Consider the following 4,796-nt stretch of genomic DNA (forward strand, 5'->3'; position numbering starts at 1 on the left):
GGATCAAATCTTGTTTCATGGTCAAGTAAGAAACAATCTTCAATTAGCCGGTCTAGCACAGAAGCTGAATATCATGGGTTAGCTATAGCAGATTCTAAAATCATCTGGCTACAAAATTTATTGAAGGAACTTCGCGTTCCACTATCTGGTACCCCCACTCTTTTCTGTGACAACATCAGTGTTGTATTGCTTGATGAAAATTCTGTTCTTCATAACAGGACAAAATACTTTGACTTGGATATGCATTTTATCCATGAGAGGGTTATTCAGAATCACTTGAAGGTTGTTCACATTCCCTCTACAGAACAGGTTGCTGACATTTTCACTAAGGCCTTATCAGCTCCTACTCTTTTAAGAAATTTCGTTTCAAACTCAAGGTTATTTCCAAAATCACCATGAATTTGAAGGAGGGTAATAGAGATAAAGAATGTAATATAACAGATCAAGGTCAAGTCACAATTGTTAAGTGATAGTCAAGTCTATCTTATTTTCAATTCTGTTATTCTATTTTTTTTGTTTCAACAGAATTGTGGTAGCTTGCTATATATAGCAGAGTTGCTTCATCTAATGTACGGACATTCAGTTACTCAATGATAGATCAACAATTCATTTCGTCTCTTTGTTTCATTGAAAATTCTTTTAGTGTCCATTGGAACAAACAAATCATGTGTACACATAACTCATTAAATAATTTAAGTATAATTGTGACCACTATATAAATTTTCAAATGTACTTTTGTTTATTCTTTCTTTCATTGGAAGTATTAGGTAAAACCATACATAAGAATAGTTGGTTTGTTTATTCTTTCTTTCATTGGAAGTATTAAGTAAAACCATACATAAGAATAGTTGGTTTTTAGTTTGCGTATGATTTTTTTATTTACGATATCTTTCAATTTGAAAGATCAAAGACTAATTTGTCATAAATCTGAATTTCATTCAAGGGTCAATAGATTACTACACGCACAAGATAGAATTTGAACCCCAACGTTTAAACAGACAAGTGAACTAACTACTCGACCAACCTAATTTTGCATATGATTTTGTTTCAAGTGAAATATGGAATAATAGTACAATTTGTTATAATTTTTTTCAGATATGGTGCAACTGAAAAAACGAAGAGGACAAATTCCAGCCAAATACGTGGACTGGAAGAAAGCGTTTTAAAAAATTTGAAACAAATTAAAATTATAATTTGCTATGAAAAATTGCTTTTAAAAAACTAAAAAAAGATAGAAATTCACTCCAGCGATGAGTGAACACCCGAGCGATTAAACCAAAAATAAATAAATAAATAAAAATCACCTATGATCTCCATAATATTTGAAATTTCACTTCATTGCAAATGATATTCAAATTTGTTATCCCAGAATGGCATCACTCTTGCCAATTTTCCTATGCACAGTGGCTTCCTAAAAATCTGAAAGTACAACCTAAGTTGAAGTACTTAGGCATTTAATTTAGTAAAATTACAAGTACGTAGTTTGCCAAAAAGAAAAAAAGATTACAAAATTATAATTCATTATATCTGGACTCACCACCATCAGATTGATATCTTTTGTAATCTGCACTGAAAATACTATTTAAGTTTCGAATTTAGCTAATATGTGTTCTAGGAGCAGCACATAATAAACTTATCATTATTGGAAAATTTCAAATTTTTTTTATTTAATAAATACAAAACAAATGTATTAAAAACTTAAATTTTTTGTATTTCCAATAAATGAAAGTTTTCTCAATTTGTAATCTTATCATGTGCACTTAGAACACAAGATATAGATAAACCCTTAAGTTTTTTTTTAGGGTTTGTGAAATGGTACCGTATAACACATTTGGTTCCTAATAGGAATTTTGGTGTCAAAAACCTATTACACTATACCTCTACAGTTAATCACCCTTTATGTGCAACAACAATTAAGTGTGTAAAATTGAGCACAAGATTGTGTCAGCACTCAATTCGAACAGCACCACTCTCTGACTTAATGAACTTGGGCTTCCTGACAACCTGTTCCAAGCACTGAATAACATCTCCAATCTGGAAATCATACCAATCACTGATAACTAATCCACACTCATTACCCTTCTTCACAGTATCCACATCCTGCTTCTCCCGCTTAAGAGATGCACAATTTCCTTCGAACACCACTTCCCCGCTTCTCAGGAGCCTCATGGTTCCTGTCCTAACCACAAAACCTTCGACAACCCGACAACCGGCTATCTTAACATCAGGTCCCTTTGACTTGCTCCCTTTCACTTCAAAGATGTTCAGCACCTCTGCCTGCCCAGCTACCTGGGTCTCAAAAGTACCAGGGGCCTTCTCTATAATCAAATTTCCTATGTCCTCCAAAAGGTGGTAAATAACACGGTGCAGAATCAACTGCAATTAAGCCAAACTGATATTGATATCAAAACAAATTCAGAGTTGTAATGTCACGGAATCTTAATCTCCATTGCAGTAGTTAGAGTACCTTGATACTGGCACGAGTTGCTGCCTGACTAAGAGCAGTGGGTGGACTCTTGATATTGAATCCGACTATGCACGCACCACAAGCTTGTGCTAAGTCCACATCAGATTGAGAGATGGGCCCAACACCAACATGAACAACATTCACCAGAACCTGACAACAAAATACAACTTGCTTAGCAGCGAATACTAGAAGATAGTTATAGTTTGGAAGCCCGATTATTAGACTTTGAAAGTTCATTTATCACGTCTGTCAGTGACATATTTTGTTTAAAGTTCATTTACCTTGAAAAAAAGATATCTTTACGTACCTGAGAACTATTTAAAGTTCTCAATGCATCTGTGACAGCTTGAACAGTTCCCTGAACATCTGCCTTTACTATTATTGGCATCTCAACCCGCTGCGGAACCTCCTCTGATGACTCCAACGTAGATGGTATGCCCTCATTCAACTTCCTCCTAAGTCTATCCTCCTCAAATTTCCTTGTCCTACCAGAACTAAGCATTCTAGCTCGCTCCTCCGAATGAACAACAATAACATCATCACCGGCCATTGGTAACCCTCGAAGCCCTTCAATTTCAACAGGCATTGCAGGTGTTGCTCGTTGAGTTAACCTTCCCACCATGTCTTTAATAGCTCTTATTCTTCCCCACTCTGAGCCTACAACCACATACTGACCACAAGTTAAGGTCCCTGCTTTAACTATGGTAGTTATCAATGGACCGCGTCCTTTGTCAAGCCTTGCTTCTACCACATAAGCTTGAGCAGGCCCATCAATTCGTGCCTTCAGATCCATCATTTCGGCTTGAAGGAGTAAAGCTTCCTCTAGGTTATCCAGTCCGGTTTTTTGAAGTGCTGAAACTTCAATGACCTGAATGTCACCACCCATCTCCTCCAACATCAAGCCCTCTGAAGCAAGCTGCAGTTTTACTTTCTCAGGATTTGCACCTGGTTTATCACATTTATTAATTGCAACAACAATTGGTACATTAGCTGCTTTTGCATGGGACACGGCTTCGAGTGTTTGAGGCATCACTCCATCATCCGCAGCAACAACTAGCACTACTATATCTGTGACTGCTGCACCTCTTGCTCGCATTGCACTAAATGCAGCATGACCAGGGGTGTCAAGGAATGTGATTGATGCACCAGATGGCATGACCACCACAAAAGCACCAAGATGTTGAGTTATGCCACCAGCCTCTCTGGCTGCCACTGATGTTTGTCGCAAGGCATCGAGAAGAGAAGTTTTACCATGATCAACATGGCCCATCACTGTTACAACTGGAGGGCGTGGTACAATTTCGGTACCCTCAGCTGAATGTAACCTCTTAACGTTGACCCCAACTTCCTGCAGCGGCAAGAAAATTATACGAACAAAAAATCAAGAAATAGAAACAAAAAAGGAAGTGTATCATATGGCAAATTAAGACAAAATAAGATTGACCAAGTATGAAGGCAAAAAAATTAAAAACGTGTAAAAATATGTGTAAGGCTACATTGACAATTTAAATTAAAGTAAATTACTCCCTCATTTCTCAAATAAACAAGATATCAAATATGTTTCAATCTTAGCTTAAATATTATCGGGACCAGAACCAAAAAATGGGTAATTTATAGGACCAAAAGCTTATTTAAGCCTTCAATTTTAGAGTAAGTTATTTTACAAAATTACACGGATATTTTCATTCCAACTATTCCCTCTCTTAGTTAATTACTCTTCCAAATTATTAAACAAATAATTGGTACTTATAGCTTTCCTAAAAGGGCAGGGAATCGTAAAAAAGTTAAGCCTTGGAGATGTACACTTATGTGAGCATGGAGGGAGCAACATCAAAAACTAATGTCTTCATACCTTCGGCCCAGTTTTACCTGTTTCTTTTCTATGTTTCATTTTTTTTTTGTTAAAAAATAACACGAACTGACAACCCAATTTTGGGATCAATATGGGGCTAGTTTCTAGTCTTCACTAATTTAACATTATCTAAGAAGGGAAATACCATTGCAGCAAGCTCTGCAGTATCCATGCTGAGAGGTTCAAACTCTGATTCAACCTTTTCACCAACATTTGTGAGGATATCCTGCAAAGAAGATACTGATTTTCCAGTACGCTTTGCCAGTTCAACAAGGGTCATGCCTTCAAATACTTCTACTGTTTTATCAGGATTAGATTTGGGTGCTTTGACATTACGTGGGACATATCGAGCTTCAACAGGTGGCTGGTTCCTACCTTCCTTTCTTACATACTTCTCCTTCTTTGGGGCCTTCAACCCAAATGCCTCATCACCTCTTCTTGCCCAAACTTCCGGACTAGCATGGAAGCACCTATATC

This window comes from Arachis stenosperma, chromosome 6 (genome assembly GCF_014773155.1).
Source record: "Arachis stenosperma cultivar V10309 chromosome 6, arast.V10309.gnm1.PFL2, whole genome shotgun sequence".
Lineage (NCBI taxonomy): Eukaryota > Viridiplantae > Streptophyta > Magnoliopsida > Fabales > Fabaceae > Arachis > Arachis stenosperma.